This window comes from Schistocerca nitens, chromosome 2 (genome assembly GCF_023898315.1).
Source record: "Schistocerca nitens isolate TAMUIC-IGC-003100 chromosome 2, iqSchNite1.1, whole genome shotgun sequence".
NCBI lineage: Eukaryota > Metazoa > Arthropoda > Insecta > Orthoptera > Acrididae > Schistocerca > Schistocerca nitens.
This window is the reverse complement of record NC_064615.1, coordinates 742,956,551-742,979,180: the sequence shown is the minus strand read 5'-3', so window position 1 is coordinate 742,979,180 and position 22,630 is coordinate 742,956,551. Positions and strand designations below refer to the sequence as shown.

At 42.0% G+C, this 22,630-nt stretch overlaps 1 protein-coding gene across 1 annotated transcript in view; it reads left to right on the top strand.

The window, feature by feature from the left end:
• Window positions 1-13,781: 13,781 nt before the first annotated feature.
• LOC126236961 (heterogeneous nuclear ribonucleoprotein R) overlaps window positions 13,782-22,630 on the top strand; it is a 179,829-nt gene continuing 170,980 nt past the window's right edge. Inside the window, exon 1 of the mRNA XM_049946662.1 lies at window positions 13,782-13,898. The gene's annotated coding sequence lies outside the window, so the exon portion shown is untranslated. The remainder of the gene's footprint in view (window positions 13,899-22,630) is intronic.

Sequence of the window (22,630 nt, the reverse complement as noted above, 5' to 3'; positions counted from 1 at the left end):
GGCGATCAAAAAGGTTCCGTTTGCGAGCGTTGCTGCTGCGTATATGCAATGTAGCGCGATTTCGATGCAGGTATACAAGCATCGACTTGCACAAAAGAGGTTAGGGTGGCATTCGTGGCTCTCCGACGTGCGTGCGGTAAATTCGTAAACGTGAACTATGGCGACGTTATTACCAAATGCGTCTAAACAGGACCAGTGTGCTTTTACTCTTTACTTGACTACCGAGGGACATCCGTAGGAGAATGAAGAATATGTATGGGGCAGTATATCCGTGGAAAACCACCGTTGTGGAAGGGTGCACAAAGGGGTGCTGCTGCTTCTTAATAATGCGCGTCCCCATGTCGCAAGTGTCGCAACGCAGAAGTTATACCAACTCAAGTGGAAGACACTCGAGCACCCACCATGTAGTCCCCTTGCGATTAGCAAGCCTTCAGTCCCTTAAAAAAGATCTTGAAAGGTTGACGATTCCTGTCGGGCGAGGATTTGCAGAAGGCAGTTACTGACTTCTTCACGCAGTACGGCACAGTGTTTTACCAAACGGGTATCTTCAACCTGCTGCATCCGTGGGATGATTTCATCAATGCTCATGGCGACTTTACGTTTTTCAACCGCTGTGTCGCAACACATTGGAGTGTCGCGAATATGTATCACGTATGGAGCGAGATTTTATGTTCTCGCTTAAGACTAACAAGTTTCTTTTACTGCATGCTTTATATTTATGTTCACATATTCCTATTCAAAAGTCCTTCTTAATAAATTTGCAAAATTTGTGTCTCACTGACGTTCCATAATAAAAAAAAAGGTATTGTGTGTACTTTACGAGAACGTGTTTGCTTTTTGCATCTAGGAAAAAAAATTACATGTAAGGACGTCGCGAAAGATTGAAATGTACTTTGCAATGCCCCAAAGGAAAAAAAAGGTTGACAAAACCGGATCTAGAATATAATGTAGCTTGTACTTGTTTTTCTTTTATTTATTACTGATATACATACATCAAAAAAAGTTTTTCATCACCTCGGTTCCGAGAGTTCCGGAACCTGTGCAACAAATTAGAATAGAGATCAACATAAACATCATTTCCGCCCTTATTATTGCTCATGAAAACCACACTTTGTATGTTGTACCACCATACAGCGAGACCTTCAGAGGTGGTGGTCCACATTGCTGTACACACCGGTACTCCTAATACCCAGTAGCACGTCGTCTTGCATTGATGCATGCCTGTATTCGTCGTGGCATACTATCCACAAGTTCATCAAGGCACTGTTGATCCAGATTGTCCCACTCCTTAACGGCGATTCGGCGTAGATCCCTCAGAGTGGTTGGCGGGTCGCGTCGTCCATAAACAGCCCTTTTCAATCTATCCACGGCATGTTGGATAGGGATCATGTCTGGAGAACATGCTGGTCACTCTAGTCGAGCGATGTCGTTATCCTGAAGGGAGTCATTCACAAGATGTGCACGATGGGGGCGCGAATTGTCGTCCATGGAGACGAGTGTCTCGCCAATGTGCTGCCGGTATGGTTGCACAATCGGTTGGAGGATGGCATTCACGTATCGTACAGCCTTTACAGCGCCTTCCATGACCACCAGCGGCGTACGCTTAGATTAGATTAGTTTACGTTCCATAGATCCGTGCTGAGGAGATCCTCGTGGATGTGGAACATGTCAATTTTTTTTTAAAGCTGAAATAACAATACTAATAGTATGAATATATACAATACATCATTTGTTTCTATTACAAAATTCGTCAATGGAGTAGAAGGAGTTGGCCACTAGTAAGTCTTTCAGGCTCCTTTTAAACTGATCTTTATTTGTAACTAAATTTTTTATGTTTACTGGCAAATTATTGAAGATGAGTGTTCCTGAGTAGTGGACCCCTTTTTGAACTAAAGTAAGTGCTTTTAAGTCCTTGTGCAGATCATTTTTGTTCCTGGTATTGTATGTATCAACTGAGCTGTTTATTGGAAAAAGAGATATATTATTTAGGGCAAATTTCATTAATGAGTAAATATACTGAGAGGCAGTAGTTAGTATACCCAGTTCTTTGAAGAGGTTTCTACAGGACGTCCGTGAATTTACTCCACAAATAATACGTATTACACGCTTTTGGACTCTGAAAACTTTTGTTTGACTTTAAGAGTTACCCCAAAATATTATACCATATGACATTATGGAATGAAAGTAGGCAAAGTATGCAAGCTTTTTCATTTTTATGTTGCCTATGTCTGCTAACACTCGAATTGCAAATACAGATTTATTAAGGCGTTTCTGCAGTTCTGTGGTGTTCTCTTCCCAACTGAATTTATTATCAAGTTGTAATCCCAGGAATTTAAGACTGTCAACCTCTTCTATCTGCTCTTCTTCGTATTTTATGCATATGCTGGGTGGAAACCTCTTACAGGTTCTAAACTGCATATAGTGAGTCTTTTCGAAGTTTAATGTCAGTGAGTTGGCTTTAAACCATTTATTAATATCCATGAAAATGTCATTAGCAGATCTTTCTAGAACTACACTTGACATACTATTTATTGCAATACTTGTGTCATCTGCAAACAAAACGAACTCTGCTTCTGGCAGTGTAACTGATGAGAGATCATTAATGTACACAAGAAAAAGCAATGGCCCTAAGATGGATCCTTGTGGGACACCACATGTAATTTCTTCCCATTCTGATGATGATTGATGACTTAATTCACTAGTCCCTTGCACTGACACTCTTTGTTTCCTGTTAGTGAGGTATGACTTGAACCATTTTGCAGCACTGCCCGTGACACCATAGAATTCTAATTTACTTAAAAGGATGTTGTGGTTCACACAATCAAATGCCTTTGACAAATCACAGAAAATACCTGCTGCTTGTAATTTGTTATTTAATGAATTAAGTATCACTGTAGGTGTAAATAGCATTCTCAATATCAGAACCCTTCAGAAATCCAAACTGTGTTCTTGATAATATGTTATTTGTGGTCAGATGGTTGAGCAGCTGCCTGTACATTACTTTTTCTAAAATTTTTGAGAATGCTGTCAAAAGTGAAATCGGTCTATAGTTTGATGGTATCTCTTTATCTCCTTTCTTGAATAGAGGCTTAACATCTGCATATTTTAGCCCCACATAATGCCACTCCAAGACAGCAGGGAACCTCTACCTTACTGTACTCGCTGGACAGTGTGTCTAAGGCGTTCAGCTTGACCGGTTTGCCTCCAAACACGTCTCCGACGATTGTCTGGTTGAAGGCATAAGCGACATTCATGGTAAATAGAACGTGATGCCAATCCTGAGCGGTCCGTTCGGCATGTTGTTGGGCCCATCTGACCCGCGCTGCATGGTGTCGTGGTTGCAAAGATGGACTTCGCCATGGCCGTCGGAAGTGAAGTTGCGCATCATGCAGCCTATTGCGCACCGTTTGAGTCGTAACACGACGTCCTGTGGCTGCACGAAAAGCATTATTCAACATGGTGGCGTTGTTGTCAGCGTTCCTCCGAGCCATAATCCGTAGGTAGCGGTCATCCACTGCAGTAGTAGCCCTTGGGCGGCCTGAGCGAGGCATGTCATCGACAGTTCCTGTCTCTCTCTATATCCTCCATGCCCGAACAACATCGCTTTGGTTGACCCCGAGACGCCTGGACACTTCCCTTGTTGAGAGCCCTTCCTGGCACAAAGTAAGAATGTGGATGCGACCGAACCGCGGTATTGACCGTCTAGGCATAGTTGAACTAAAGACAACGCGAGCCGTGTACGTCCTTCTTGGTGGTATGACTGAAACTGATCGGCTGTCGGACCCCCTCCGTCTAATAGACGCTGCTCATGCATGGTTGTTTACATCTTTGGGCAGGTTTAGTGATATCTATGAACAGCCAAAGGGACTGTGTCTGTGATACAATATCCACAGTCAACGTCTATCTTCAGGAGTTCTGGGAACTGGGGTGACGCAAAACTTTTTTTGATGAGTGTATATTATAAGTATTATAAGTATATAAGTTAATGACGAAAGTAGCTTTCGCAAGATGTGCCACAACCAAGTAACAATAGCTCGATGAAAGTTGGACAGTACATAGAAAGAATTGCTACAATATTGTGCAGAAGGTAACTGAAAGTAATACACAATGAGACGAACAGAAATGACATTAGTCTTCAAAGAAAATTATTACACTGGAGTCACCACATTCTGTGATGGTCCCCGGAACATTATAAACGACAGGACATGGTTCTTAGTCGCTTGCGTGTTCAGTACACATGGCAGTGCATGCTGAGGACACTCTCCCATACTGATCACAAGATTGGTGAGAAGTTCTTGTGGTAGGGTGTTTCATTCCTCCACCAGTGTAGTGGACAACTGCTGGATGGTAGCTGGTGCATGTGAGTGTGCTACCATTCGTCTCTCCAACACATCACACACATCTGATGGAGTTTAACTCGGGGAAATAGGAAGGCTAGTTCACTCACAAAATATCCGCTCGTTCCAAGAGCTCCTCTACTTGCGCTGTTCAGTGTGGTCATTCGTTGTCATCCATGAAAATTAGGTCAGGGCTGAATGTATTACTGAAAAGATGAACACAGGGAAGGGGTAAACTGCCAAAATAACGTGGGCAGAGGAGTGGAAGATGAGGAGATGGATAGACAGAGAGGGTCGAGGAGGGCATAGGCAGAGAACAGAGTTATAACATCCTAACTTCCATAGGACAAGAGAAACGGGCAAAAATGTGGCTTCCACTCTTGACATATAGGCTGGCCTTACGAAAGGTATGTTGTGTAGGTAATATCGACATGTCTTGCAGGGGATACACAGGCAGCTGGCCACAGTTGAGTGGAGAGAGGGGGAGGATGTGCATAGTGAGGGAGGGGGACAGAAAATGGGGGAGGAGAATATGGACAGAAATGGGGGAAGGATGTGATGGACAGAGAGAGGAGGAATATGGCACATACAGAAAGAGTGGAGAGGATGAGAGGAACAGGGAGAGAGGGGAGGAGGCATGTTATGCAGGTAGCATTTGCTTGCCTTGCAGGGCCTCCACGTGCTGATGGACTCAACTGAGCAGAGAGAGGGGGAGAGGAGATGAACAGAGAGAGTGGGGAGAATTAGATGGATAGAGAGAGGAGGGTAGAGGAGATGGACAGAGAGAGGAGAAAGGAGGGGAATGATAGAGAAAGGGGAGGAGGAGATGTACAAAGAGAGAGAGGAGAAGGAGATGGTCAGAAAGAAGGGGGGAGGAGATGGACAGATAAATGGGGTGAAGTAAATGGAGAGGAAGAGAGAGTGGGGAGAAGGAGATAGACAGAGAAAGGGGGTTGGATGAGGTCGACAGAGAGACCAGGGGGAGAAAGAGGTGGATACTGAGGCAGGGGAAGAGGAGATGCGTGCAATATATGTGTTGAACAATTATGTGAACAGATCTCACATGGAAATGGCTAGCATGTTTATAAAATAGGATGTATGTCTGTATGTCCAACATTCCTCCTAAACTACTTAACTGAATTCAACCAAGTTTGATATGCACTCATAGGAGTGGAGATAAGCACAAGAAACGTTTTCGCCTCCTGACATGTAGGCTGCTGTGATGACAGGCAAGTTGTGCCACTATACTGGCATTCCCTGCAGGGGCTGCAAATGCTAAATTACATATATGACCAGAGAGAGGGAGGGGAGGAGGCAGATAGTGTGAGGGATTGGGGGATGAGGTGGACAGAGAAAGGTAAGAGACAGAGAGGGTTCATGTTTAGGGTTGTTACATGGGCCAGTAGGGTATATAAGGGGCTTGAATAACAACTGATGTTGTGTGGACACTGTGGAGGACGTGAAGATGCCGCATACTCATGTGAGATTATTCACCAGCTGAAGAAATCCGAAAGAAGACTCGTTGTGGGGCACCACAGGGGAGGATCACTGTACTGTACACGAAGCACATCTAACACATTCGCTTCTACATCTACCATCCGAGAACAAGTAATGAACTCCTTGAAACATCCTGTGTAGCCACATACCATTAGTGGAGAGCAGCAGTAGGCAGGATAGGGAATTTCTGTCCCATGCGTAGTCTGCCGTTAACAAGACAACATAAACGGCTACGTTTGGAGTGGTGCCGTAATCGGGAAGCGTGGACTGCTGATGAATGGCGTCGCATTGTGCTGAGCGATGCATTATGGCTCTAGACTAGCGAAGACGGCCATCATCGGTGAGGAAGGTGGCGACCTCGTGTTCAAATGGTTCAAATGGCTCTAAGCACTATGGGACTTAACATCTGAGGTCATCAGTCCTCTAGACGTAGAGCTACGTAACCCTAACTAACCTAAGGACAGCACACACATCCATGCCCGAGGCAGGATTCGAACCTGCGACCGTTGCAGGAGCGCAGCTACGGACTGAAGCGCCTAGAACCGCTCGGCCAGCGACCTCGGCAGTGGTCCCACTCTTTAAATGTTGCGAAGAGGCACCTTGGCGTTACTTCTGGCGTCAAGATGTGAGGTGCCATGGGATATGACTTCAAGTCGCGGCTTGTGGTAAAAGAGGGAACTCCGATAGGGCACGCCATGGGAATTCTCTATCTCCATGTATTACCTGCCGTATGACAATACAGTGGGGCGATTTCTTAACAGGACAATGCTCCTCTGGACATTTCATATGTTTCTGTGAATTGTCTGCGTGGTGTTGAGGTAGTCCTATAGCTAGCAAGATCCACAGATATGTCTCCGATAGAACTTGTATGGGACCAGCTCAGACCTCTACTTCGTCCTAATACCAGTATCCAGGACATCGAAGTGCAGTTACGACAGTTGTGGGCCAGCTTGCATCAGGGGAGGATACAATGGCTTCAAGACACACTTTCCAATCCTATCGGTGTATGCATCCAGCCTAGAGGGAGTACAACATCATACTGATAAGTGAGATCATACTGCCAAATTCTTTGTAAGTTTAACTGTATCAGTGAAAATCAAATTACAGCCCGCGAAGTATCATTTCGCTTCCTCCTCCACTTCTGGTTCAAATGGCTCTGAACACTATGGGACTTAACTTCTGAGGTCATCAGTCCCCTAGAACTTAGAACTACTTAAACCTAACTAACCTAAGGACATCACACACATCCATGCCCGAGGCAGGATTCGAACCTGCGACCGTAGCGGTCGCGCAGTTCCAGACTGTAGCGCCTAGAACCGCACGGCCACTCCTGCCGGCTCCTCCACTTCTGATTCATTGTTTGTTGTCATTACAGAATGTTCGTCCTAGTGGTCATCAGCCGCAGATACTCTGGTGTTTCGGCAGATATATGCATGCGACGCACAGTGTCGACGGGAAGCGTCGATTTGTTTCCCGTTACAGACAAAATGATTTATAAAACGTAATTTCACGTGCACATTCGATAGAGTGATCCCAGATTAATCTCCTGCGTTATTGCATATCCATATAATTATATATTCAATGCTCCCTCGTCTTTGGTACCTTGGTAACAATTCCAAAAATGTTTCCACGACGCAAATGCGCTAGGTAGCATCTTTTCTCCAACTTCATGCGTCTTATTGATGTGACTTGACGCTTGTTGAGTGTAACACTCACAGACCATCCTCTCGGTGGTCTTCATGCTGTATTACTGCACGGTGTGTGCTTTCGTGCCTCTACGGTGCGGTATTTTCAAATTATGCACTAACCAGATATCTGAATTTATTTTTTTATAGCGTTCTGTGCACAGGCACATCTGGAACTGGTCTTCCTTAAAGGTTTCTTTGCTAAGTCGTCAACTCTATCATTATTAGAGTTTATTTGTTCATTTACTTCACTACTGTAACTGCTTCCAATATTTTCAGAACCTCCCTTTTAGTTCATTTCCGTGACCCGGTTTTTGTAATTTCTGCAGCTTACTTCAAATTCTGAAGTCACATTTGCTGTTGTGTAAATACTATGCGCAGCATATCGTGGGCAATATAGATGTTTGCATGGTAATGATAAATTTTAAACATAAGCAAGCTTTACGTCAATAACTTCCCTGCTTTTCGTCTTGACTAATCTTTCAAGAAATTGTTGCCAATTTTTGCGTACGGTGTACGTTTTTCTTTTATCTTTGGTGATGTTGTTTCATTTTGAATAGCTGTATTCCACGCCGTATTGACATGTTAATTGTTATAGTATCTAACTGCGGTTAGTTAATGGGTAATTTACTTTCCATGTTTCCTATTCTGTATAGAACTCTCCAGCCGTATGACTGACCGTGTCTGCCTTATCTTTAGTTCAGATTTGGTCGAATTACAGTGGAAACGGTCGCCGTCCTAGAGGCACCGTTCAACCAAGATGACTATACCAAGGGATTAGTGGATATATTTATGTTTGTGTGGTTTATATACCCCTACGTAAACCCCAGCGTAACACAGGTGTGGGTGTTTCGCCAAAGTAACAAGTTTGTCGACATAAAACGTAATACCGACTTCTGCAGAGTACTTCTTAAATATGTAGGCGTAATACTTGATTGTTCTTTGACAGTTAAGAAATATGTTGAAATAATCGGACAGAAGATTTAAACTATTAGCAACATTATCACAAAGCTGACTGGAATAGGCTGGGGCTACAAGCAAACATTGAATTTATAGCAACACAATCGACTGTGTATTCTGTTGCCGAATTTGCGCTCCTGTGGGGGCTGGAAGTACTCTTGTCAACAAAATTGATGTCTAGCTGAAACTCAACGGCAGAGAGAGAACTGTCACTGGCATACAAAAAGCAAGACCAGTTTTCTAGCTTCGTGTCTTATGTAATATAGCACCACCAGATGTTAGACGACGACAATGGACCGAGGTTGGGACAAGATATGAAACGGATTAATTCGTGGAAACTCTTAATCAACAATGTTCTTTCTCATCTTCCACAAACCAGAGATAAATCTAGGAAGCCTCTGTGATATGCCTAGTTATCCTTCCTTCCTGCGAGAAGTATGTTTTATTCACTTCTCCGGCGGAAATGTCTCCCAGGTGCATATCCTGTTCCATCGTCTAGAGCCTCTTCTTTTCGTGTTTCATATCGGTATTTAGTTTACAACATACTTCCGGACCATATCTTCCGTTCAGATGTGTTGTCTACGTCAGACTGACTGTCTCTAGCTATATTTTCAGAAACCTAACTTTTCTGTACAGTTTGATATTTTATGACGTTACACTAATAGAAGCAGTAACTGAACTTCTTCCCAGATATTTATAATATGCCTAGTACCGTCTCTTTTGCCGTATTTTCTTCCATACATTGGCCTTTTTAATTTGCAGTAGTAATGTTTTCAGGCAGCAGATACACTACTGACTGTTGCAATAGTAGCTTCCTACGATACGAGAGGCAACCTTTGTTCTTTTCGGGAAATTACGTATATCGATGGTAAGCACTGAATCTCGTAACTCCATCTGTCTGTCAAAACAGGTCCAGTAATTAGTAATTCCACTATCAAAGAGAGATTTGAAAGTGCATGGATTTTTCTAATGTCTCAATAACTAGATTTCTACTACATAGTTACACGTGTAACAACTTTGTGTGCAGCAATTTATATATTTTTTTAGAAATCATTTTTTGCTTCTCCTGTACAATTTAACAAAATGGAGTTACAAGGTTTTCGTTGCTTACCATCGATATGTAACGCTGGCGCAATGCGCTTGTGCGCTCCAAGATAATCTTCTTTTCGCCTCTAGTGATATAAATTAGATACAGGACACATCGTGCAATGTAAGGTTTCACAGACGGCATTTCCGTGCTTGATGATTTTTGTTTTATGGACATTACCCCATTAGCATTAATGGTAATCGAGAATCCTTTACATATATGCTAGACATAACTGAGGTGTCGTTACATATACCTGGAAAACTTATGATTTCTCAGTACAAAGAAGTCCATACTCTCTTTTTCATTGATTTAAAACTTAGCTACATTGCAGTAATTAATTTTCAATCCAAACATTAATCTTTTCGTGTGGACTCGCAACTGGGTTTCACGAAATGCAAAAAAATGTTCAAATGTGTGTGAAATCTTATGGGACTTAACTGCTAAGGTCATCGGTCGCTAAGCTTGCACACTACGTAACCTAAATTATCCTAAGGACAAACACACACACACACACCCATGCCCGAGGGAGGATTCGTACCTCCGCCGGGACCAGCCGCACAGTCCGTGACTACAGCGCCCTAGAACGCTCGGCTGATGCCGCGCGGCAACGAAATGCAGATGTAGTTTAGGAATGGTTATTATGGAAAATTCAAACCGGGCACAAATCGTCCTGCCTGTCTCCCATTCCCTTTCACTCTCTCCTTCCGTTTAGATTAGAAAGGAAGCTATATATGCGATGACAGTATCTTGTTAACTGTGATCTAAGCAGATAAACAGCGTGTTATTAATTTAGCAAAAAATGACCTGAAGGACCTTCTGGTGTTCTCAAACTGAAACTGTACGCGGGAGAAAATCGTCCACCTCACCAGAGGATACAAGAGATTGGAGATGTGTCATAAAAAGACCCAAAATAGCGAACGCTGCTAAAGTGGGTAAACACAAGGTCGAACATGAAGAAGAGCTGTTGTTTTTTTCTTTTCGTTTACGTGAACGCAAGGTAACTAAGGACGAAATTCGTTCTGAATTCGAGTAGTTGACACAAGAAAAAATAGTAACCGCATGTATGACGTGTTTTAAAGTCACCATTGGATCGCTATCATTTCGCCTAGCTTTTTTCCTCTCCTTTACTGTAGTAAACATCGAAATACTGGAGCAATGGCAATGAAATATAGTACAACTCCTTGGAAGAATATATGAGATGCTAAATATAGCTACCGCAGTAGGAGTTTGGAGCATATTCTGTATTCGAACATTATGAATTATTTCAAAGAAGACGATCTATTGACACAATGTCAGCAAGGATTCTGAAAATATGTTCTCGTGAAACACAACTGGCACTTCATTGACACGAAGCACTGAGTGCTATCGACAGAATATCTCAAATTGATTCCATATTTCTAGATTTCCAGAAGGTTTTCGACACCGTTCCTAACAGAGCACCTTCTAATCAGCTTATGTACCTATGGAGCATCGTGTCACTTGTGTCACTGGGTTGGTAACTTCCTGTCAGAAATTACACAGTTCGTAGTAACTGACGGGAAGTCATCGGATAAAACAAAGTGAAACCTGGAATTCCCCAAGGAAGTGTTGTATGCCCTCTGCTGTTCCTAATCTATATAAGCGAATTAGTAGACAATCTGAGCAGCTCTCTTGGGTTGTTTGCAGCTGATGCTGTCGTTTACCATCTAGTAAAGTAATCAGGATACCAAAACTAATTTTACAAAATAATTTAGACGGAATATCGGGATGATGCGAAAAGTGGAAACTAACCCTAAGTAATAAGTTTGAGATCCTCCAGATGAGTACTAAAAAGTCTGTTAAATACCGGTTACACGATAAATCACAGAAATATAAGGGCTGCTTATTACAACCACAAATAAATTGGAACCATCACATTGAAAAAGTGAGGAGGCGAAACAAAGATTGCCTTTTATTGTAGAACATTTAGATCTTGGAATATGCACCAAGTCTACTGAACAGACTGTGTAGATTACCCTTGTCGCCCTCTTCTGGAGTATCGCTGCGCAATATTGAATCCTTACCAGATAGGACTGCTGGGGGACCTAAAAAAAGATCAACGAAGGTCAGCTCGGTTTGTATTATTGCAAAATAGGGGAGAGAGTATGACAGATATGATATGCGAGTTGGTCTGGCTAACATTAAAACAAACGCGGTTTTCGTTGTGCGAGATATTTTCAAGAAATTTCGATTACCAAATTTGTGCTCCGAATGCGAAAATATTTTGTTGATTCCCACCTATATAGGAAGAAATTGCCATCGTCATAAAATAATGGAGAGTAGAACTCGCACGCCAAGATTTAGGTGCTCATTTTTTCCCACGTGCTATTCGAGAGTGAAACGGTCGAGAAATAGTCTGAAAGTGGTTCTGTGGATCCGTTGCCAAGCGCTAAAGTGCGAATTGTAGATTAGTCATGTAGATGTAGATGTCTTGTACAAAGCTGTCCTGCTGCAAAGGTTTCTCGTCGCTCTCCTCCGCTCTTTCCTCTATGTTTTCTACATGTATATTTTCAGTGTATAAAACGGTAACTGGTAGTTTTGTTTGCATCTCACAAATTATAAGGGAAATGAGAAGTGGAGGAAACACGAGTGCTACATTTTGCTTGTTTCTCACGATAGGGCACTGCGGGAAGTTCCAGAATTTAAAGGAGGATCACTATAATATTATAATTATAATATTATAATTCCACGTGCTCCTTGATAGCTCCATTCTAGTGGGTTATTTCTTTCTGTCACGGGAAATTGAAATGACAAGTTTATGTTCAAATGCCAAGACCATTACTTAACAGCTAAGCTGCGAAGGGATTTAGCTATTGCTACTATTTGTAAAAAAGAAAGGAATTCGGGAACATTTTTAAAGTAGTGACCATGGCTCAAGCCAAGCCGGTGTTTTTACGCGTGATGAAAATGCGTCTCTCTCAGAAAAGTTGCTTTTAAGACGTACTATTACTTCACACTTTCAAGAAGACTTACATTTCAAATTGCTGTCTTAACACACAATACGTAGTTGATACGTTTGAAAAAATCAAGTCTTAAAAGCTGGACGGTCTGTTTAACGCACCGTGTTTTACTAAGATAAATATCAGAAGTAATATATTGTGTAGTTCGTAACTGAATATTGTTAGAATTTTTAGAGCATACAAGTTAGTTTATTTACTACACGTTCTAACATAGGAATTTTGCGAGGCAACAGCGGTACTGTAAAAGCTTTGTTTCCCTATTAATCTCTGCAGGGCAACTCAGCGTATTTATTACACTCGCGCAAGATGTTACTCGCGTAGAGCAATTTAAAATTTTACATCGCCCTCAGCCACAGCCCAAATGAAACCCTGTCGTTGCGTTTCACTTCGGAGCTTAAGCTGTAATGCCATCACGCTACAAAATGCTATTTCCTTTCAAAACAAATGAATTAAAGGCAGTTAAGTTCTTAACAGTCTTGCTGATACCGAGATGACAAACAGTTCTTAACATAATCTTGGGAGTACAATGAGAAATAAACATTCCGTTATCCGCGTCCTTCTCACCTCTGTTTCAGTTCGTGAGATCTGAAAATTTTTCAGACAGTCCCAACATTGTTCTGTGGTCCTCCCCTGTAAAAGCCAGCAGCAGGAAGGTGTCCAATTGCTCCCTTGCCCAAATGTTAGTGATGACTTTGGCAGTTGTCGCTTACTTGTCTTCATAAAAAATGCGATTTAAACAAATGCCCTGCGCTTAACACTATATTTTTTCCCAAACAAACCAGGTTGCATTGTGTGCTAATGGAGCTATTTGTAAATACGTCTTCTGGAGAGTCTGAAATAAGAGGAGTAGAAAGGAAAAGGGAACGTATACTACATTTTGAAACAAATATCGACCATGAAACGATTAATTATCAGTATCCCCATTGTAGGCGAAAAAGTTTATGGCTGATGGTCGATAATGGTGATATAAATGTGTGACATGCAGTTGGATTTTTTGGTAAATGCGATCATTGATACGGGAGGACACAATGTAAAAAATACAAAATTCCTACAACCACAAAGGCTGCGTGTTGATCCGCAACTGGACATTTTACCTTCGATTCGTCTCCGTAGCGATCCACCGTGAGTGAGTGCTGGCCATTCGACAATCAACCTTTCGTAGATGTGTGTTCAGCAGTCACGTGCCCGCGTTATCGGTATGTGAGCCCTCAGTTATCGCTGCGTTTCTGTGCTGGACGCTCGTGGCGTTTGCGTGGCTATCTGGAGGTGGAATAAACCCATGTCTGCAATAGCATCCCAGAATTCTGTGTGGTGGGCGGAGCTTGTTCATCATGTGCCGTCAGTCGCCGGAGAGGTAAGCTGTGGCACACGAAATATTTCTCGTTCAAGTATTCTAATTTCACTTTACAAAGTGTCGTACATAGATTAGGCTTGGCAGTCTAGATAGCATCGCTACGTCACATTCGCGACTGTGAACATCACAGCCTCAAGCTGTACGTTTATGGTTCGCACCCAGTTCACAAGAGAAGCTAACTATCGCCATTCATTGTTCGTTCTATTGTTGCTCGTTAATGATAGTATCTTAGAAACGCTGCCTGATCGCTACACTCGTAATGATTTATAATATTACTATTTGTTATTACGGTAAAAAATGCTTTCTTACTTTTGCGAGTGTTTCTCTGTTCCTTCTTACTGAAGGGTTTTGGTACAGTATGTCGTCACAAGAAACATGCCACAAGATCTGTGTACTGGATGAAAAACCCGAGTTCTGAGTATTTTAAATAGACTAGTCACACTTTTGTGTCGAGTCATTGAATTTAATAAACATTGTTGTCTGCTTAGAGTATTGACAAATTCATCTTTCTAAGGTGAATGATATTAGGTGGATTTTTAGTTGAAATTTCGTCGCGCGTTGTTTACAGAGAAGTTATCTTGCAGTAAAAACAGTTAACAGTTTGAAACATGCGAAAATACGGACGTAAGCTATTATTTGTGTCCAAAATAAACGAGGTAGCCATCTGAAGTACGTTGCACTGTGGCGCGTGTTTTGAAATGCAATTCAGTTGTTCGTCGTGAGTTTTATACGTTTTAAATGATTGAGTTTATAGTAGGACAACACATCTGTCAAACGATGTACCGCGAGTGTACTTACGCGTCCGGAGGCTTTTTTTTAAATTCGGAAGTTATAATGGTGTCTTAAGTATAACGATTTAAAATAAAATTATAACTGGTCATTATTTCTAGAAAAAATCGTCTGTATTACGTAACTGCCACGGTTCGCAAGAAATGTAGTTATTTGAGAAAGTAACATTTATATGTTATTTCGGATAAGATTCAAATGGCTCTGAGTACTATGGGACTTAACAACATCTGAGGTCATCAGTCCCCTAGAACTTAGAACTACTTAAACCTATCTACTCTAAGGACATCACACACATCCATGCCCGAGGCAGGATTCGAACCTGCGGCCGTAGCGGTCGCGTGGTTCCAGACTGTAGCGCCTAGAACCGCTCGGTCACACCGGCCGCCTATTTCGGATAGCCATGGAGAGTGACTGCTCCAAATGAACAAAAATGGAGTCAGAATCACGGTCACGTTGACAGCAATTTTACATGTGACTCTTAAGAAAAGTTCGGTAACACTTGTCATATTGTGGTAGAAGAGAGAGATTACAGAGAAGATAGGCATTTCATATAAATGGGTGCACAAAGTGCTGAATTAAGTTCCATGTATGAAGAGGCTAAGTACCCTATGTCGCTGCGTTTTTTACATCCTGATCAAAAATGAATGACGAAATAAGTTCAAAAACGGTTTTGGGGAAATTGAAGCATACTTCGCGAGACTTCGGACGTAATTATGTGACTGTATACAAGGCGAGGAATCTGAGCTAAAAATCCACATCTAAAACTGCTTTATATTCCGCATGCCACCTTGCAGTGTGTGGAGGGGGTACTTCTGGTACCACTACCATTTCCTCCCTTCATTTGCGAATGGTGCACGGGAAGATGGACAGTTTCTCTGATTTTACACCATGGTCATTTCGTGAGATACCCCTCTCTCTCTCTCTCTCTCTCTCTCTCTCTCTCTGTGTGTGTGTGTGTGTGTGTGTGTGTGTGGTGGGGGTAGGGGGAGGAAGTAGATGTGCATGTGTTCTTGGAATATACGCTCTCGGAATTTTAACAGTAATCTACTTCATAATGCACAACGCTTAATCTTATAGCGACTGCCAATGTGCCAGTGGAGTTTGGATTATCATTTCCGCAACTGTCTCAGGCTTAATGAACGATTCCGTGACGAAACGAGCCTCTCGTTTTTTAGATGTTCCCTCTATCCCACTATTAATGCTACCTCGTAAGGGTTCCCAACAGTATTAAAAAGTTGATCAAAGGAGTATTTTAAAAGGAGGTATCAAAAAGTTTCCGTTCGAATCGGTATGATAACCAGGTTAAATCACCGTGAGCATCGAGGCAATCATCCCACCGCCGCCCCAGGTTGAAGATTATCGTTTGGTAAAAGACGGTGTCCTGCTGCGAAGTCCGTAACTGCCTGCTGAACATCCTCGTCCAACAGGAATCGTAGATCCTTTAAGGCCCTTTTTAAAGGCCCGGAGGCGTGGCAACCGCATGGGGAAAGATGAAGACTGTAGGGCGGGTGCCCGAGTGTCTCCCACTTGTGTTGGCCTAACTTGTCCGTTACATTTGCGATATGGGGACTTGCGTTTTCAGCACGGAATATGGCGCATTATTCCAGAACGGTGGATTTCGACAGACACGCTGCCCCGTGCACGTTCTTCATTCTCCGATGGATGTCTGCCGGTGTTAGTCCTTCGGCAGCCGAGAAAAGAATAACAGCGTGTTGGTTCTGTTTGGACGCATAACGTCGCCGCAGTTCAAGTTTCCACATATACCGCACACACGTCGGAAAGACACGAATGTCACACTAATCCCTTGCCTATATGTCGATGCCTATTTATACCCGCATCGGAGTAGTTCTGCGTTGAATACACGCTACAGCAACGCCCTCAAATGGAAACTTTTTGATCGCCCCTTATCTGCCGCTCCACACGCACATTAAGCAATGCTCTTGCCCAGAATGGAGTCCAGTATTCAGCAACGCATATTTTCAATAAGTTACCAGCAACCATTAAGAGTTTAGTTTCAGACAAGGCACAATTTAAACATAATTTAAAAGAATTTTTGGTGGCCAACTCCTATTCCATCCAATGAGTTTCTCAACAAGTGCGTAGACCATTTTAATGAAAATTTATTATACTTTAATTTTTGACAATACTTGGTTGTAACAGCCAAGTAACCACCTACTGTGTGAATAATAGACGTATGGAAAGCAGATATAAGTCTTAAGTCTGTAAATAGTGGAAGTTTAATTTTAAATCTTGTACATAATCTGACTGTTCTTAACTGAGTATCACTGAAATGAATAATTTACTTTAATTTTTGACAGTACTTGGTAATAGCCAAGAAACTAGAAAATGTCTGAATGATGGATTTAATGAAAGCAGATGTAACTATTAAACCTGCAAATATTAGAAGTTTAAATTTAATTCATGTACATAATTTTACAGTTTATTGACCGAGGATCATTAAAATTAATGAAACTCAAGTTTTTCTAATTACATTTTTGTAATATGTTTATCTGACATATTCCACACCCAGGAGGATTCCCTCTTTTATGGGTCTATGCAATGAATAATTAATCTGATCTAATCTAATCTATGAACAATACCAAGCTATTCGGCTACGCTGTCACACTTCATTCTTGCAGTTTGCCGATGAATCTTCCCAGTATGAAGTCATGCAAATGTTGTCACCGTGGCATATCGTTGTAAAGATCACCGCCACACTGCACTGTAACTGCACGCTGATTGACACACAGCCGTTTCCTTTTTCTTCAACAGCCTCGTGTTGTTTAGCACTACAGTCACGCTGACGTCACGCCATGTGATCCAAATTTCTTTGCACGACTGGGATACCTCTGGCAAAATACTCCCGCATATTCATTCATTTTAATCGAATAGATAAAAGGTTATGCTACTCTATCTAGCTCGTCCTTAACCCTGGAACACTAATGGGGGAAATGCTACATTGTTACTATACCATCGAAGATTTGACTACTCCATATTTTATTGGAAGGAAGTCGTAATTTACAGTTTGCGCAGTAGTTAATTACAACTATAAAGTTCGAATGATACGTCACTTACTAAATAAGTGCAAAATGTCCTGTTTTACATCTTATACTGATGGATTGGAGGGAACAGCGAATTGGTACCGCCGACCGCGGTGGCCGAGCGGTTCTAGGCGCTTCAGCCCGGAACCACGCGACTGCTACGGTCGCAGGTTCGAATCCTGCCTCGGGCATGGATGTGTGTGATGTCCTTAGGTTAGTTAGGTTTAAGTAGTTCTAGGTCTAGGGGACTGATGACCTCAGATGTTAAGTTCCATAGTGCTCAGAGCCAGTTTTGAATTGGTACCAACTGGAACCGTAAATTTTACGAGGGTTTAATAACGTAGGGTTAAGTTTGGTACAGAAGTGTGTGTAATGCAAATTACAGACTTGTGTTTCAAAGTATAAACGAAATTCCGTATGGCAGCTCTCGTCTATTTCAGTACTCATATTTGTTAATGTTAATGACATAACTAAAAGTGGACTGCTTACTTCTAGAATTAGCTTTCCAATCTGTGGTAGAAAGTAAAAAGAAAAAAGTTTCTAGTGCATGTTTGGCGACGCAAACGTGATTTCCGAACCGTTTTCTCTTTTCCTTACTCCTGCTCCTTGTTTTCCTTTAACTCCCTCAGTTGCAGTCATTTCTTTACGTCACGAAAACTCTCGCATGACAGTTATTTAGGGTGCATACAGCGGTATTGACTGTTTATGGAAGTTCGTAACAGCTTCAAGATGAACGAAAATCTTACTGCACTTACACCGAACAGTGATAACTATGGGTTTTAAAATTAGCGCTGTGTTTTGTTGGGATCATTGACATAGCTTCGGACTTGTATTCGTCCGTGCTAATTGAAAACTGAGAATTCATTAACTCAGGTTGTGGAGAAACATTGGGTTTGCACGGATGCTTGATTAGTATGAGTACAAAAACTAACAATCTACAGGTACGTACGTCTCATTAGAATGGTGCTGTAAATGAGTTACTATTTGTCTCCTTTGGTATAGCACACTGTCATAAAGGGTTGCTTGAAAAGATACTTGTTTTTTTTTTATGGATCTTCACTTTTCGTTGAGGCTTCTACGCTTTCTGCCATCATACGTCGTGTAATCTGATGTGTTATTCTCGGCTCAGAGATTATTGCAACTCCGTTAGATGCCCCTCATAATATAGTGTAAGAAAAACCTCTGTGAAGTAAGACTATAGGAGTAAACTCCACGGAACTTCCATGGTGCAACAAAAATAATGACTGATCAGAACACCAGACCGCTCAATTTGCAAAAAGGAGGAAAGGGAATACTGAGGCTTAATGTCACGCCTACGACAAGACGGATCAAAGGCTGGGGTTGTGGAAGGATGGGCGAGGAAGTTCACCATATCCTTTTCAAAGGAATAACTCCAGTCTTTGCCTTAATCGAGTCCAGGAAATCACGGAAAAACTAAACCTCGAGAATCGGACGGGAATTTAAACTGCCTCATACCGAATGCTCGGTAAAACTGTGAGCATCAAGCAACTTGTATTATTCGTTTTCCATTACACTGCAGTTCCCATTGACACCTGAACAGTGTATGCTGTTAGAGGAACAACGTTTGAATCCATATTTACGCGCGATATCTGGACGACAGTGATCATCATTTAACACCGAACTTCAATAGTTCTAAATGCACCTCTTGTCAACATAGAAAACAGTTACAAGGAAGTAACTGTAACACAGAAACGAATGATGCACCTCGGACAGGATCTGCGAGAGAGAACCCCCCTTACATCATATCCGGCTCTGAAAAATTCCAGTAGCAGTTTATGCACATTGAAGATTTTCGCGATGCTCACAGCTGTTGCCGTAATTGCAGACTTTCGACAGCGTTGCAAGATTGCTGATTGCCTAGAAGAAAAGGCAAGAACGAGTTCTCCAACTCCTGCCGCGAGCCGCAGGGTCTGCAAAATATTGCCATGCAGGGGGAGGTTCTCGAGTGGCTGAGGAGCGAGGGGCGGTCCGCAAAGAAGTGCTTCCCCTCCTCCCCCCCCACTATCAAACCTCTCCCCTACCTCCCCCAGCGTCACCGACAGATTCGCAAAATGGTGCCGGCCGCTTTCCACCATAGCGATTTAATTCAGCTCGGTTATTCACCTACCTTATTTGCAAAATTTACGACTCTGATAGTTGGGAGTGAGGCTTATTATCTATAACAGGTAAACAATAAACGCTTTATTGGCAATACAGAGCGTTTCAAGAAGAACGGTAACCGTTTTATCGGGAGGTGATGAGGACGGATATGAACACAGAAGTTCAGATAACCATGCACTGCAACCAAAAGTCAATAGCTACCCACTGCACTTCGGCCCAATGGCGGCAGCCATGTTAAAAATTATTACATGAACATTTACGTCTGTACTCTGCAAACCACCGTAAATTGCTTAACAGAGGGTACTGCTCCAGTCTACCATCTATAAGGAAATTTCTCAGTCCATTCGCGTATGGTGCGCAGGAAGAATATGGCTTAAATCCTTCTGCGCGCGCTGTGATAGCCTATTCTTGTCTTCGTGATCTCTGTAGAAAACGCTTGCTGCCTTCGTTCTATACCTTCATATTCCCTGTTAGTTTTATTTCGTTTGGGTTCCACACGCTTTAGCAACAATTAAGGATGGAACGCGCTAATGTTTCGTGCGTTAAGCAAAGACTCGTTGCATTTTCCCAGTATGCAACCAATGAACCAGCTTTAGCTATGACTGAGTCTAGGTGATCATTTTATTTCATGTTGTTGTTATGGTCTTCAGTCCTGAGACTGGTTTGATGCAGCTCTCCATGCTACTCTGTCCAGTGCAAGCTTCTTCATCTCCCAGTACCTACTGCAACCTACATCATTCTGAATCTGCTTAGTGTATTCATCTCTTGGTCTCCCTCTACCATTTTTACCCTCCACGCTGCCCTCCAATACTAATTTGGTGATCCCTCGATGTCTCAGAACATGTCCTACCAACCGATCCCTTCTTCTAGTCAAGTTGTGCCACAAGCTCCTCTTCTCCCCAATTCTATTCAATACCTCCTCATTAGTTATGTGATCTACCCATCTAATCTTCAGCATTTTTCTGTAGCACCACATTTCGAAAGCTTCTATTCTCTTCTTGTCTAAACTATTTATCGTCCATGTTTCATTTCCATACATGGCTATACTCCGTACAAATACTTTCAGAAACGACTTCCTGACACTTAAATCTATACTCGATGTCAACAAATTTTTCTTCGTCAGAGACGCTTTCCTTGCCACTGCCAGTCTACATTTTATATCCTCTCTACTTCGACCATACATATCCCTACAAATTGTTACACACAGGTATTCGTATGATTTTACTGATTCCAGTTGTGACTCAATGAATGCAAGTTACCAGTCTTTGAATTACTTTCAAAAATTATAAAAACTTTAATGAATATGTGTTTATCTTTTTGCAGTTAATGCGTCGCCATAGATAAAGTATGATGTTAGCTGATACTAAAGACTTACGTTGGACGTTCTTTGCTATTGTTACAGTGCAAAATGTTTGTGAGAGACTTACTATTTCATAAAAATTTCACATAGCGCCATGGTTTTACATAACTCTGAGATGACGAAAGTAACTAACTTGGCGATCAGTCCGTGAGACCACGCACTGGCGCCTCGCCGCCGTGTCATCATCTGCTGGTTAGACGCGATTTAGATGGGCGTATAGTCAATTCTCTGTTCTCACAGATTTCCGGTCTTGGAATTGCAATTTCTTATTTAATCAACTCCACGGTTTATCTCACGAAGTTGAGTGCACCTATCTTTTCTCTTGCCACCGAGGAAAATCCCTGGTAGTACAGGGAATCGAAGCCGTGTCCTCCACATAACAGACACACTGACTGATAAGCTACGGAGGTGGATCCATTCTGGCAGATGTCGCGATCAGTGGTTTCTCGGCCGCAGTATCACCATGAAACTGAGTGCTGTAGCTTCCCAAAGTACCGTTCTGTCCGTAACTTCTGTACCTTAGTTGCAATGACAGTCTTCTGCAGTAGCCAAGGATGTCTGAAAATTGGTTCATACAGCACGCCTTGAAGTTCGTGAGATGATAAAAAGCAATTACTCTCTTTGGTACACAGGACCAATGATTAAGGTTAGTATTTCCCTAACAAATGTTTCGCACAGTACACTTTACAGTTCGCCGGTCCTTGTGAGTAAACATTTTAAACCTTTCCGGTCAATGCTTACGTTCACTGCTCTGGCTGCATACAACTTGTGTGAAATATAATGCCGTAATATCTGATGCAGCGGACTCTTACAATTCTGTCGGAATCATTTCTCTCGGTAGACATATTCTGATGGAGATCCTGTCGATGATGTTTTTATTTTAATTTTATTTTTAGTTAATTATTTATTTGTTTTGCGATTTGTTTACAAATCTTGAGATCGTTTCTCGCAAATTCGTATCCGTGCCTCTTGATTCTTGTAAAATCGTCTTTCAAATTTCTTCATTGCATATCCTCCTCCACATGGTTTTTCCATTGTGCACAGGTCTTCCTTTTTTTTCTCTTTTATGGAGGTCGCCAACTTAGTACTTTTTCAGCCTAAAAGTATGTTTTCCAACTTAATCTCATCACAAGCCTATACCATTTTAAACGCCGTTATTCCATCTCTTCGGTTATGTACATGACAGGTTTCTTTCGCTTCCTGATTTCTTTATTTAGGATCTTCTCTTATCCTGAAACTCTACATCTTCTCCTCACGAAATCAATTTGCACGGCTTCAAGTCTTCTTCTGCCTCTTTTTGTCATTTCCCCGGATTCCGCTCCATATGCTTTGTACTGTTGATTCATATAAACCTATCTGTGTCTTTTTCTGACTAAACGATGGAATTCAGTTTGTATATTGCTTGTTTAGTTTGTGTTGTC